Source organism: Mus caroli, unplaced genomic scaffold (genome assembly GCF_978045245.1).
Source record: "Mus caroli unplaced genomic scaffold, Mus_caroli_1 scaffold_9, whole genome shotgun sequence".
Taxonomy (NCBI): Eukaryota; Metazoa; Chordata; class Mammalia; order Rodentia; family Muridae; genus Mus; species Mus caroli.
In genome coordinates, this window is record NW_028227264.1 from 2907897 (window position 1) to 2923877 (window position 15981).

Here is a 15981-nt window from a genome sequence, read left to right on the forward strand (position 1 = left end):
TTGTCTCTAGTTGCATATGTATCGAAAGATGGCCTAGTCGGCCATCAATGGAAAGAGAGGCCCATTGGACTTGCAAACTTTATATGCCCCAATATAGGGGAATGCCAGGGCCAAAAGAATGGGAATGGGTGGGTAGGGAAGTGGGGGGTGCTATGGGGGACTTTTGGGATAGCATTGGAAATGTAATTGAGGAAAATATGTAATAAAAATATTAAAAATCAAAAAAAAAAAAAAAGAAGGAGAAGTCCTGTTCCCAGCAGGCTTCCACAGGAGCCAAGATGGCGGAAAAGGCATGTACCTTTTAAGACTACCAATAGATCACTAATGTTTCTTGTGTATTTCGTGGGATGATAGCTCATTTCTATTCATTACTGCATAGTGATATGTATATTTTCTACAATATGTTTATTTACTCTCTTTTGCAAAAGATCTTAGTTGCTTCCAGTGTTCTGTGATTAATGAATAAAACTGCTACCAAAAAAAATGTGGTTCATTTACACAATGGAATACTATTCAGCTATTAAGAATGAGAATAACCTGAGTTTTGCTGGCAAATGGTGGAACTAGAAAATATCATCCTGAGTGAGGTAACTAAGACCCAAAAGGATGTGTATGGTATGTACTCACTAATAAGTGGATATTACAAAGAAGAAGAAGAAGAAGAAGAAGAAGAAGAAGAAGAAGAAGAAGAAGAAGAAGAAGAAGAAGAAGAAGAAGAAGAAGAAGAAGAAGAAGAAGAAGAGAGGATGAAGAGGAAGTAGAGGAGGAGGAGGAGGAGGAGGAGGAAGAGAATACCCAAGATACAGTCTACAGAACTCAAAAAAGTCAAAAAGCTGAAGTGTCCCCAATTGAGGGTGCCTCAGTCCCACTTGGGAGAGAGAAGAAAGCAATCACAAGTGGGGAGGGAGGGAGGGGCCTGGGATGGAGAGTGGATGGGTGTTGGCGGGAGAAGGGAACCTGATCTGGTACTGGGTGAGGGAAAAGGACTGAAGCCCTGAGGGCCAGCAGAAAGAATGGAAACAAGAAACCTTGGGAAATATGTGGTTAGGGGGACTCTCCAGAATGTACCAGAGACCTGAGAGGTGAGAGTCTCTCAGGACTCAAAGGGAGGGATCTTAGATGAAATACCAATAGATGACAGTAGGGCGAGGGAACATATAGAGCCCACCTCCAGCAGGAAGACAGGACATTAAGTGAGGGATGGGGTTGTCATTCCACAGTCACACCTCTGACCCATAATAGTTCCTGTCTGAAAGAATTACAGGGATGGAAACAAAAAAGATCTTGAAGAAAAGAAGGTCCAGCAACAGGTCCGAAGTGAGATCCAGCTCAAGGGGAGTTCCCAGGGCCTGACACTATTGTTGAGGCCATGGAGTGCTCATAGAATGGGAGCTATCATGACTGCCCTCCAAAAGACCCAACAAGCAGCTGAAAGAGTCGGATGCAGATATTTGTACCCAGCCAATGGACAGAAGAAGCTGGCCCCTGTTGTTGAGTTAGGGAAGGATGAAAGAAGCTGAGGAGAAGGGCAACCCTGTAGGAGAACCAGCAGTCTCAATTAAACTGGACCCTCTAAGATCACTCAAACACTGGACTACCAAATAGAGAACATATACCAGCTGATATGAAGCCCTCAGCACACGTATAGGAGAGGACTTTCAGGTCTGTGTTCATTCAAAGATGATGCTCGTGACCCTCAGGAAACTGAAGGCCCCAGGGAGTTTGGAGGACAGGTGGGGTGGGGGTGGGGACATCCATGTGGAGACGGGGTGTGTGAAGTATGGGATGTGGAAGAGTTGGAGGGTAGATCAGGATGGGGGAATAAAATATGAAGTATAAACATAAATTAATTTTAAAAAGAAAAAGAACAGCTGGCACTTTTAATGACTCACCCACCTCTCCAGACCCTAAACTTTCAAAAAACCTATTTACTAAGTAACATTTGCAAAACAAATATCCAACTGTCTTTTGCTATGTTACAGTTACAGCAGGATTCTATGAAGGAAATACATCCTTCTTCAGGTGTTCAAGGACATAATCTGTCTCTGCAGGAACATGTACAATGTTCTCTACACATAAATTAATATTTTAAAATATGCATTAGTTGAAATATTTCTGAATCAAGTGAGAAAAGTCTTTTTGAATTCTCTTGTTGCATGTTCATGCATGAAATTTTCAGAGCCAACTTTTCTTTAATAACAATATAAAATGGTGGCAGGGGAGCTAATAGGTGGCTTTTGTCCCTTTGTGTTCATGGGAAACTTCTAAAAGTGACTACTGAAAATGCTAAAGCTGTTGCATCAAGAGAAATATTGGGGCTATTTCTCAAGGAAAAGGGTAATGGCAAAAACGAGGGAAAAATGAAAATACAGAGGCATATAAATTGCTTGCTATTTTAATCTAAAGTTGTTTCAAATTCAACATGATTTTGACTGCTGCTGGTTCTTTGAATGTGTTAGTTTATATTTTAAGGTAAAATCCAATTTACATTCTGGGGGTTCCATGAAGACTACAGGACGAGTCTGCTAAGTGTCAGACTGTCTCACACTGCATCCGAGGTTTGCTCATTAGGTCAGACTGTCTGGACAGCAAGCCCCGGACATCTGCCTCCACTCCACGGCACTGGGCTGGCAAATACTCTCTTTCTCAGCTTCCATGTGGGCACTGAAGAGAAAACTCATGTTCTCATACTGGCACGGACAGCACTGTTCCAACTGAACCATCTCTCCAGGCCTCTACACTTTACACACACACACACACACACACACACAGAGAGAGAGAGAGAGAGAGAGAGAGAGAGAGAGAGAGAGTCATTTAAAGATAAACAAGTAAGACTCTTCTGGAATTACGTTAACTCAACCTACCTGCTCATGCTGTGTTGTCTCCACAGAGCTAAGATTTCAAAGTGGAACTCAGAAAGTAACACATTCCTACACATTCATTTTTCTAACATATTCACTGAGGTCTTGGGGCATTGCTTCTTCCCAGAGAATTAAGTGACTAAGAAAGAAAGAACACAGCCAAAACAATTCCCTGAATAACTTAGGTTTTTCAAAAAGTGTAGTAAAGATTGTCAGAATTGTTGAGGAAGGGAGATCGTCTTTAGAAACTCTGTTTAAGCATCAAATGGAAACAGTGTCCTGTTGACAGTAAATGTTGTGTTTATTTCTTGAAATTTTGGACCAGAGATTTCCAGAGCACTCCATGATTTTCAGAACTCATTTTTCTCCTTAAAGTACTTCCTTAATAAGGGGTAAATTGTGTTCTAGTGGAACACATCTGCATTCAGTACAAAAAAATCAATAAAACAATTTAATAATCGTTGTAAAGCAGTTATCCACTTGAATGAATGAACTGGGTGTGTCATGGAAAGTGTATTCGTTCTACATTCAGATCTCAGGGGAGAACTTTGTAAAACTGGTTCTCTTTCTGCTTTTATTCGGATCTCAAGAATCTAAATTCAGGTCATCAAGCTTGTATTGTCTGTTATCCATAGAGCCACCTCACTGGCCTGTGAAATCTTTATAAACTAGAATTTAGCAATAACTCATGAAACAACAGGTCCATTTACCCTTTGTTGTATTGATCTCATTTATAGGAGTAAATATATTGTTCTGATGTTACTGAAACATATGAGCCAAATTTTTCTTTTCTTTAGAAAAAAAAGTCAATTTATTTTATGCATATGAGTACACTGTAGCTGTCTTCAGACTCACCAGAAGAAGGCGTCAGATCCCATTACAGATGGTTGTGAGCCACCATGCAGTTGCTGGGAATTGGAATTGAACTCAATGCTCTTAACCACTGAGCCATCTCTCGAAACCCCATGAGCCAAGTTTTTCACTATGGCACTATACAACTAGAAACTACAGAATCCAACGTGACTAATCATAAGCATAATAACACAATAGGAAATGTGTTTATTATACACAGTGCAATACTACACATCCTGGAACGTACTTGTACTAGTGACTTCATATGGAGGGATTTTCCAAAGTCATTACTAAATGAAAATATCAAAATGGAAAAGCATATATAAATTGCAAATTTTGTTTTTAAAAGGTAATAGTACTGTTTCTCTGCAGAAAACAGAACTCAGGGGAAAAAAAGAGAAAATAGTAAAAATTAACACCATGCATTAAAGCAAGGTGGGGGACAGATGAATAAAAGATCAGATACAGAATAAAATGTTTAGAAAGTCTTTTATTGTGAATTTTAGGTTTAAACATAGGAAATATGTTCACAGTTAGAAATTAAAGCAAATGCATGTGAATTGAAGAAAATATAAGATAGGATAAACCAGAGAAATGTTCCTAAACTTGATGAGATTGGGTTGACTTAAGGTCATGTGTCTATAGATAGAAATGAAGCCACATCTATAGCAAGTACATAGAATATATTAAATAAAACATATGCAATATACTGTTTTATATAAAGTATGCTGTAGGGATGAATGTGCACTTTTCTTGTATTTGATGCATGTTCGTGTAACCCTATTTGTTGAAAAGACTTTTGATCTCCTATGGTTTTGCAGTGCCAAGTTTGACAAAATTAACTATTCATGTTCTATGAGAACCTAGTTTTAGACTTGGATCATTGTTATTATTGAGTCCACTTTTTACCTTTGAGTCAAAAGCATATTGATTTAGTATTTCCACGTTATTAAACTATTGATATAGTGTAAAATTTCCAAGTTTATTCCTTATCTTCAAAACGATTTTGATTCCCAACAAGACTTTTGTATTCCCACATATATTTTAAGCTTTTGTGTTTGAATTCAAGTATATTTTTCCTAATAATAAAACACTAATATTCATATTCTTTAACACTAAAATGCTATTTTCACTTCTGTATAGTTTAAAGCATCATACTAATTATTTTGCAATTACACACATATTTATTCAATATATTTTATTTCATAGTTCAAGATTATAGTATATCATTTTCTCCTTCCCCTTTCTCCTTCCAAACACTTCTATATACTCTCTCTTTTCTCTTTCAAATTCACAGCCTCTTTTTTTCATTAATTGTGCAGTCCACATTAAATTCTTAATAAAAAGTAGATGTTTCAGGCAAAAGACACTGTCAATAAGACAAAAAGGTCACCAACAGATTGGGAAAGGATCTTTATCAATCCTAAATCAGATACGGGACTAATAACCAATATATATAAAGAACTCAAGAAGGTAGACTCCAGAAAATCAAATAACCCCATTAAAAAATGGGGCTCAGAGCTAAACAAAGAATTCTCACCTAAGGAATAAAGAATGGCTGAGAAGCACCTGAAAAAATTTTCAGCATCCTTAATCATCAGGGAAATGCAAAACAAAACAACCCTGAGATTCCACCTCACACCAGTCAGAATGGCTAAGATCAAAAATTCAGGTGACAGCAGATGCTGGCGAAGATGTGGAGAAAGAGGAACACACCTCCATTGGGTGGGATTGCAAGCTTGTACAACCACTCTGGAAATCAGTCTAGCGGTTCCTCAGAAAATTGGACATAGTACTACTGGAGGATCCCACAATACCTCTCCTGTGCATATATCCAGAAGATTTTCCAACTGGTAAGAAGGACACATGCTCCACTATGTTCATAGCAGCCTTATTTATAATAGCCAGAAGCTGGAAAGAACCCAGATGTCCCTCAACAGATGGGTACAGAAAATGTGGTACATTTACACAATGGAGTACTAGTCAGCTATTAAAAAGAATGAATTTATGAAATACCTAGGCAAATGGATGGACTTGGAAGGTATCATCCTGAGTGAGGTAACCCAATCACAAAAGAACTCACATGATATGTACTCACTGATAAGTGAATATTAGCCCAGAAACTTAGAATACCCAAGATACAAGGTACAATTTGCAAAACACATGAAATTCAAGAAGAACAAAGACCAAAGTGTGGACACTTCACCCTTTCTTAGAATTGGGAACAAAACACCCATAGAAGGAGTTACAGAGACAAAGTTTGGAGCTGAGACGAAAGGATGGACCATCTAGAGACTGCCACACCCGGGGATCCATCCCATAATCAGCCTCCAAACGGTGACACCATTGCATATGCCAGCAAGACTTTGCTGAAAGGACCCTGATATAGCTGTCTCTTCTGAGGCTATGCCGGGGTCTAGCAAACACAGAAGTGGATGCTCACAGTCAGCTATTGGATGGAACACAGGGCCCCCAATGGAGGAGCTAGAGAAAGTACCCAAGGAGTTGAAGGAGTCTGCAACCCTATAGGTGGAACAACAATATGAACTAACCAGTACCTCCAGAGCTCGTGTCTCTAGCTGCATATGTATCAGAAGATGGCCTAGTCGGCTATCATTGGAAAGAGAGGCCCCTTGGTCTTGCAAACTTTATATGCCACAGTACCGAGTAACGCCAGGGACAAGAAGTGGGAGTGGGTGGGTAGGGGAGTGGTGGGGGACTTTTGGGATAGCATTTGAAATGTAAATGAAGAAAAAACCTAATAATAATAATAATAATAAAGTAGATGTTTCTTTAAGGGCTGAAGATTCCACAGTTGTCAAGATCTGCTTTTCCAGAAGCCATGGGTTCAACCCCCTGCACCTACAAGGCATCTATCTCCTGTAAGTCTAGTTCTAAGGGATCTGGTCTTAATGCCCCTGCAGACACTGCATGCATGTGATGCACAAACATACATGCAGACAATACACCTATAAACATAGGATAAGAATAAATACATCTTTAAAACAATTTCTGGGATTGTTAAGACAAGGTCTTACTATGATACTTCTGTCAGTCTTGAGTTTCTTGACTCAAGAAGTCCCCACAATCTCAGCCTCTTGACTACCTGACAGGATCTCAACACATTGTGGTTTTGACTAATCCTTTAACTTTAAAGACCCTACTCAAATGTCTCCCAAACCTACTGCTTTTTTAACTTTTTTTTCCATAGTTTAGGTCCAGAACAATAAAACATTCAATTTTGCCATCCATCTTTTAGACTTCTTTAGTCTCCAGTAGTTTTTCCACTCATTAATTTTGTTGCATCACTGGTTTGAGTATGACGTCACACATTTTGCATTTTGGGCAAAACCACTACATAGACGGAGCTGATGTGATGGTTTAGTGAGTAAAGTGTGAGGTCCTGAGTTTGCATCCCCAACATCCAGGTAAAAGCCAGATGTGATGGAGCATGGGTCACCTCCACACTGTAAGCGTACCTGACTTGCCTAAAGAATATCAAAGACTACTCTGGCCAAGAGGAGGAAGGACTGTTGAACCACGGGTATCAAGAAGCAGCATAGCAAAGCAAAGGTGATCCCCTATACTCCTCCCTGATCTTCCAGTCAGCTCATAGCAAAAGACTGGGAAGTTTTGTGTCTGGGTATGTATTCATTTTATTCCATTGCATTTGTTTAAGTTAGTTGTTTATGGACTTGCCTAGAAACTGAAGCCAGAAATACCATCCAGTCAAGGTCCATAAAGCTAACTTACTTCTATGTTTTCTTCTACTTTGTCACTTGCCCTGTTCCATCTCCTTAAACTTCAACTAATATTTTTTTCACCTTGATTTTCTTTGCATTGGTATCAATTGAAATCTAAAAAACAGAACAGGGTTCAGTTACCATTAACTCTGAACTTAGGCTGCCTATTAGTAGGTGCAGGTTTGTGGTAGAATTGGTGCCCAAATCAGATAAGGAATGGTGGGTAGGATCTGGTAAAAGTGGAATTTGGGACTCTGGACTCCACACCTGGTTCATTAACTTGTTCTAAAGACTTTCTTAGCATATCTGAAGGAGGCATGGGGAAGAGTTTTGGGTGCAACTTGATGATCAGCTGTAAGCAAACAGACAGGAAGAACTTTTTATAATAAATTTCTATTCTTTTTCCAATATAGGGCTGGCATCTGTATCTTTTTTACAAGCACTTATTTTTTTATTAGATATTTTCTTTATATACATTTCAAATGCTATCCTGAAAGTTCCCTATACACTCCCTCCACCCTGCTCCCCTACCCACCCACTCCCACTTCTTGGCCCTGGTGTTCCCCTGTACTGGGGCATATAAAGTTTGCAATACCAAGGGGCCTCTCTTCCCAGTGATGGCCAACTAGGTCATCTTCTGCTACATATGCAGCTAGAGATACAAGCTCTGGGGGTACTGGTTAGTTCATATTGTTGTTCTACCTATAGGGTTGCAGACCCCTTCAGCTCCTTGGGTGCTTTCTCTAGTTTCTCCATTGGGGGCCCTGTGTTCCATCTTATAGATAACTGTGAGCATCCACTTATGTATTTGCCAGGCACTGGCATAGCCTCATATGAGACAGCTTATACCAGGGTCCCTTCAGCAAAATCTCGCTGGCATATGCAATAGTGTCTGGGTTTGGTGACTGATTATGGGATGGATCCCCAGGTGGGGTAATCTCTGGATAGTCCACCCTTTCATCTCAGCTCCAAACTTTGTCTCTGTAACTCCTTTCGTGGGTATTTTTTACAAGCACTTATTAATGACTGAAGACGTTGCCAACACATTATGATATTCCAATAGCTTTTCTCCTAACTCCTAAAACTTTTAGCCAAGGCTGGAACAGCAGGGAAATTATCCCGAGCTTTTGTCCCCACCGGCAAGAACACGCTCAGGACAACCGGAATCTTCTGCGGCAAAAGCTTTATTGCTTACTTCTTCAGGAGCCAGAGGAGAAGAGAGAGCGAATGGCAAAACCCCGTCCCTTTTATGGAGGATTGCCCTCCGCCTCGGACGTGTCGCTCCCTGATTGGCTGCATCCCATTGACCGGAGTTGTCGTCATGGGGAAGGCAGAGCACATGGAGTGGAAAGCTACCCTGGCACATGCGCAGCTTGCTTGTTTACTACTTAGAACACAGGGTGTAAGCGCGCCATCTTGTAATGGCGATGGAAGGGCGGCTCCCCACAGGAAATCAGCTCATTTCACAAGTCAATACGTGTCCTCAGCTGAAGCCACCCACCTTCATTTCATTCATAGCAACACCCATGTCAAGTACTAAAATTTCTGTTAGGAGTTTAAGTTGTGACTGATAGGTAGAAGGAACCCAAAATAGTTCAAGTCATACTGAGAAGTCCAGCATTACTGGTGTAATAGCTTGAATAGGAATGGTTCTTATAGACTTCAATATTTGAATACTTGGTCATTAGGAAGTGGCACTACTTGAGAGGGATCAGTAGGTGTGGCCTTGTTGGAGGAAGTATGTCACAGGAGGTAAGCTTTGATTTTCAAAAGCCTAAGCTGGGCCCAGTGGCTCTCTTTTCTTGCTGCCTACAGATTCAGATGTAGAACTCTTAGCTCCTTCTCTAGCACCATGCCTACCTATGTGCCACACTTCTGCCATGCTTCCTGTCATTCTGATAATGGACTAAACCTCTGAAACCCTATGCAACTCCCAATTAATGCTTTCCTTTAGGAGTTGCTATGGTCATAGTGTCTCTTCAGCAGGAGAACACCTAGACAACTGGCTTGAGTCCAGAAAGCCCAAAAAGCCATCAAATTTATGTCTTGTCTTTGCTTTACCAGAGCACAGCTTCCTGCTATGGATCAAACAAGGCAACTATCAGCAGCTTAACATTCACAGTAATCCATCATAAGCACAAACAAATGCTTGTTTCCAGAACAATATTAATCCCCCCTCTCTCTACACTATTCCATGTGGGGGAGTGGGTGGGTGTAATGGTGTGATTTGCATGGTGGGCATGCATGCAGGCATAGCATGGTGACATGGCTCTGCGTGTGTGTGTGTGTGTGTGTGTGTGTGTGTGTGATGTGTATGCATATGTTCACAGGCATAGCTTGGTATCACGGTACTTTTGTGTTGGTCAAAGGATAACCTTGAAGGTGGTCTTTGCCTTCCATCTAGTTTGAGACAAGGTCTGTCTTTCACTGGTCCCTGCTGTATACCCAAGGTGAGCTGGCCCTCAAGCTTCTAGGAATTTTCTCACCTCTGCTTGCCATCTTGCTTTTGGGAGCACTGAAGTTAGAGATGTACTTCCCCAACCCCGAGCTTTACATGGTTTCTAGAGCTTTGAACAGAGGTCCTCACACTTGGGTGGCAAGCACTTTACCTATGATCTACCTCCTTGACCCTCTATTATTAATATCTTAATACTTAGGACAACCTACTTTCAACAATAATTTAGCCAGAATCTTTCTGACTCCTCGGGGCTCTTCTTAGTAGTTTCTCATCCACTGATCATTTACTGTGTTCTCTGAATATAAATTTCTACCTGACCTTGTGCAGGGAGATAAAATGGATCTGTTGCCCCTCTCTTCTCCAAAACCACTTTTGAGTAGCCTGCTTGGATAATCTTTATCATTTTTGTCATGGAATGTTCATTTTTAAATTCTTAACTCTATGTGCCCAGCAATGTGCTTTATTTTAGGAAAGGTCTCCACTAAGGATCCAGCTTCCATCAAATACCAAGAGTTCAATCTGCATACTCTGATAACAATTGAATGTTATGCAATTAACACAGAGGAGTACTTCGGTGGATTAAAGGGTGAGCTGCATAATGAGACCTTAATTATAGGGAGAGGTCCTGCCCGTAGATATTTGTAGAACATTTCTTTTGACCAAATGCAGAATATTTGTGTGGCATTTACATAAATTGAATCTCTACAATGAAATGGTGCCAGAAAAGTTTGTTTTCCTGAACCAAAAGGAAGTATTCCTAATGCTCATTATTTCCTAATTAAATTGCTGATTCTTCTGTAGTCAACCAAAATAAATGCTGCTTTTGACACCTGTGTGCTTAAATAGCGTTATTACTGATGGGAGTTATTTCTCAGCCAGAAGTCATTCCATTTGCACCATTGCTGGATCTCTCTCTCTTTCTCTCTCTCTCTCTCTCTCTCTCTCTCTCTCTCTCTCTCTCTCTCTCTCTCTCTCTTACACACACACACACACACACACAAACTTTACGACAATGAGTTTCTTGCTTGTGAGATAAAATGGAACAATATAAACTCAGTAAAACTTTCAGATTGTTTTATCTTTCCTGTATTTGCTGACTTGATACAATGGTAGGAGACCATCATATCCCATCTATCTTAGCTCCCCCTGCCAACCCCCTAGGAGTCGACTATAGTCTCCAGGGCCATCTGAAGTCAACTCAGAGTAGCTCATGAGTACCACTGAGGCACAAACTGGGGTGTTTCTCTGTTACATTCTGTAGGTGTAAGTGTCAGCTGAACAGGTTTATAAGCTCATTGCTATATGTCAGTGTATGGGTGATGCCATATCTCTCAGAATATGAATAAGGTTCCACAGGCAAATATACAGTTTGACAGGTGTCAGAAGATGAAAAATCTAGATTACCCTACAATGTCTTATTTGAATGCTGTGTGAAATAAATCTAAGCTATGTATGTATGTATGTATGTATGTATGTATGTATATATATATATATATACATAATATAAATGTGTATTTCTATCATACATTTTAATTAGAGTATAATTCATATGTGTAATTACCTTGCCTTACTATTCCATATGTATCTTAAAAACAATGACTTTTCATTAATTTATGTGGTGATTCTCAGGCTTCCCAAGTTTTTGTACCAGGTCTCACCAAGAATTCCACCTCCTGGGGCTGGAGAGATGGCTCAGCAGTTAAGAGCATTGACTGATCTTTCAAAGTTCCTGAGTACAAATCCCAGCAACCACATGGTGGCTCACAACTATCCATAATGAGATCTGATGCCCTCTTCTTGTGTGTCTGAAGACAGATAACAGATACAGTGTACTTACATATAATACTAAATAAATCTTTTTTTAAAAATTCCTCCTCCTTAGATGTCTGAGTCCAGCCTCTGCAAAGCTCTCTGTTAACTTCTAAATTTGATAATGTCAGAATTATTTTCTCTTATACCCTAAGCCTTGGAAATAAAGCTAGTTCTTATAGTTACTACCTCTATTCTATGGTTTCAATGTATCCTCCATGACCCAAATTTCAGGCATGCAAACTTAGTGGCCAGTATGATATGTTATTGTAAGATGGGGTCTCTGTTAGATAACTATCTCTTCTCTTTTAGAACAACCTTCATAGCCCTATAAAAGAAATGTTACACAAACATTGAGTTCTTTGCCCTCTTGCCACACAAAAACATGGTTCCTCCCCTTCAGTATATAAAGCAACAAGATGTTATCTTGGAAACAAAGAATAGGTCTCATCATATGATCACGTCTGCCAGAGCTTGGATCTAGAATTCTGGAGAAGTGATTTTTCTGTTCTTTATATATTTTATAACCTCAGGTATTTTGGACTGTGAAGCATTGACTATTAGTAATACAATCTATCTACATTTTCAGCTCCTTGATATCTGATTGATACCATAAGTTTTGAGTTTCTTACTCGTGGGATTGACACTACAAAGTTTTCTGTGTGTATGGCTAACAAGAGAAATAGACATAACCGAACAATTTAAGATATTCTCACCTCCTTTAGTCTATTCCCTTGATAAGAGAAAATAGACTCATGATACTAAGAGCACATGGCTGGCTACCACCAGTACTGCAGCCTAAGTGGCAATGTGAAAATTCATACAATCACGCAGTTTACTGCGGATGATAGTTTCAGGTGTCAACTTGACACAATCTAGATTTGCCTGGGAAGAAAGCCTCACTGATAGATACTATCTAGGGCAGGTTAGCCTACTCTTATGTCTTTGGAGCATTGTCTTGACTCTACATCAATTGAGGTGGGAAAACTTAGACCACCATGAGTAAACTGTTCCTTGGTCTTGGACTATATGAATAAAAAAGATGAACCAAGTCCTATACATATATGCATGCATGCATAATGCATTCTCCCCTCTGCCTCTCTCCTCTTGGTTGAACTATGAGTACTTGACTATGAACACAACAAATTGCTTCATGTTTCTTCCTGGTTTTCCCTACAACAATGGGCTGTAACTTGAAATTGTGAGCTAAAACAAAGCATTTCTCCCTAAGTTGCTCTTCATGGGATACATTTTTTAAATAATATCAATAGAAAGAGACTAAAACACCGAGCATTTTGGAAGGGAAAAACACAATTAATTCTCTTTACAATGATATGGTAACACAGTGTCCAACATTGATGACTTCTAGAGACCATCTCTTCTAGCATTCTAAAAACATGTTTCTGAAGTCAGTTGATACCTAGTTTCTTTTGACAGAGAGATTTTCAACAGTTTTGGAGACTAGGACATCTGCTACAGCAAACACTGCTTTGAAAAAAAAACCCCAGTCTTATTGTTGTCTAAATCTTGTCTATTGAACAAGTCTTAAATTAAGTCTATGAGGAATCCCTATAAATTCCTACAAAAACACAGTAAAATACAAAGAATCAGCTTTGAATTTTAATAGTATTTCTGCAATATTCCTTCTTTCTCTCTTGTAAACCAATTATTATTTATGGAAAGACTTTGTTGCTTGTTAAAGGGAAGAATTAAAATACTTTCAAATCATTCCTTTAAAAAAAAAAAAAAGAATGTATCTCTTACAAATGACATGATATCATCCTTCGTCCATTCCCAAGACTACTCCTAACTTACAGTGGATGAACATTTTGATCAAGCACTGTGCTGTGTGTGCATATTACTAATCAAGACACTGGAAATGTAGACATCCCTGAACTAGAGTATGCCCTCCAACAAGATGGATAGATGGATAGACTTTAAAAGGGGGGAAATGTTAAGCAAAAATAAGTGAGCTATGAAAATTCAGAGAAGGCAAGGGGCATGCAACTAGGGAAAGCCAGAAACATGAGTAACATTTGCACATAAATTCAATGTGTTAGTTCATGTGGCTCCTGGGTGCATGCTAACTGTACCTGCATATATTAGACTTTAATGAGTCCAGACTTGAGAAGTACTGTCCCTAGGGCTGGAGAAATGGTTCACTGACTAAAATGCTTTCCGGTTTTGCTATTTCCAAAGTCATCAAAGCTCAATATTATTACTGCTTTGCTTTGTTGTAAAATTTATAATTCATATCAATGCAAAAACAAAACAAAAAATATATAACTATCTCATTGGCCTTTATTTGATCTGTGCTATCTACTATAACAAAATGCCATAAACTGGGTGGATTATGAATAACAAACATTTATGTTCTCAAGGTGTGGCTACCCAAGCTCAAAATGTCTGCAAGTTTGGTGCCCTTTCCTTGTTCAGACATGGTGTCTTCTTCCTTCATCCCAACAGTGTCAAAGGAGCAAGAGGCTACCTGTGCCTATTTAATAAAGTCACTAACATCACTTTTGAGAGTGCAGTCCTCACAATCTTACCTTCTAAAGGCCACCTCCCAACCTCATTACCTGACACACTATCAACTGAGAAGTTAGCATCACAGAGCTCGACTGTGGAAGGAAGGGACCCGTATCTTCCATCAGTGACTATCATTTTCAGATATCACTGAGCTTTCTGCCTCAGACTATGTTTTTCATAGTGGCCATTGACCACTTTTTCTGATCAATTAAACACACACACACACAAAAGAAACAGTACTCTTTCTGATAATTAAACAAAACAGTCCTGGGCGTGTGTGTGTGTGTGTGTGTGTGTGTGTGTGTGTGTGTGTGTGTATGTGTGTGTGTGTGTGTGTGACTTATAAGCTTGTTCTGTGATTTCACAGCATATTTTACTATCTCTTTAACCAAAATTTGCCTTTCATCTTTAACTTGCTTCTACTGGTAGAGTGGCAGAGAGAGAGAAAAGGAAATGCTAGAAAAGCTGAGCTGCAATCCCAGGCTGCCATTTGAAAGAGCGGTTGAGGGAGATCTGAATGAAAAACTCTGCAAATGTATGCTAATTGTGTTCACTTCCGTGAGTTTCATCCCACTGAGTGGGAGCCAGGCCACCTGATTGCTTCTCCTTTTGGTAAAGAACATCTCAGATGAACCAGCTGTCATGGACATGGTTCAGAAAATTAGCCCTAAAAAGAAACCTGGGCCATCTGTGTGTGCTGTTCTATTCATAGGATGCCCTCCAAATCACATATTAGGAACCTCACAGCAAGGGCCTCTACCATGGGAGCAATAGAGAACATTGGTCCTCATCATCTATTGCACTCCCTTGGGGTGGGAGTGCTGTGATTTCTAGCAAAGAGAACTCAGGGCTGAGGTAGATAACAAAGACAACTTGGAACGTCTAACATCACGAAGCATCCTTCTCTTCCTTTTGCTTTGTCAGATTCTGTAACTGACAAGAAATTGGATGTGAGATTGTGAAAGTATTTTGTGTACATTGAACAAGAACATTTGCAAGGTTCCAGGGTGAGCCTCGAAGCCCAGGCCTACCCTCTCTGGGTGCAGCTAGGCAAACTGATGCAGTGCCGACCTGGTGACCATAGCAGTGTTTCACGAGGACTATCAATTTGACGAGGACTCAGAGACATATTTCTGCCCCTTCCCCTGTGGTGATTTCTCCATCACCAAGGAAGATTTGGAAAATGGAGAAGATGTGGCAATGTGTCCTAGCTGTTCATTCATTATAAAAGTGATTTATGACAAAGATCATGTGTGGAGAAAGAGTCCCAGCACCTTTAACCAACAAAGAGTTAGTTAAATGCTGAAGAATCTCTCAGAAACCCACATTCTGAATTACAGGAGCTGAGCCCAGGTGAATGGATCTAGTGCAGAGTTACCAACATCCTCAGTGAGCAGCTGTCCTGTGGATGGTCCAATGGGTGTGATGTTCATCAGCCACTGAACGTCAGCATGAAAAAGAGCTTGTGACAAGTCAGACCTGGATTTCATACTTACCTGAAACTGGAAGGATCCCTAATTTTCCATTTAAATATAAGGAAGAGCCATATAAACTGGTGGGTTTTCCTTCAATTGGTTACATCATTTGAATATCTGAAAATTTGTTTTCTGAAAATAACATCATCTGACAAAAAAGAACATTTGCAGACTTACCTTTGTGATGAGAAATATTACTTCTATTATGAAAAAATCAGAAGGAAGTCCAGAGCCTGATCTTTCTGTCTATAGAC

General features: G+C 39.8%; 1 pseudogene; it reads left to right on the forward strand.

The window, feature by feature from the left end:
• The first annotated feature begins 8883 nt into the window (after positions 1-8883).
• On the forward strand, positions 8884-15558 carry LOC110303400 (diphthamide biosynthesis protein 3-like; annotated as a pseudogene).
• Positions 15559-15981: the final 423 nt, after the last annotated feature.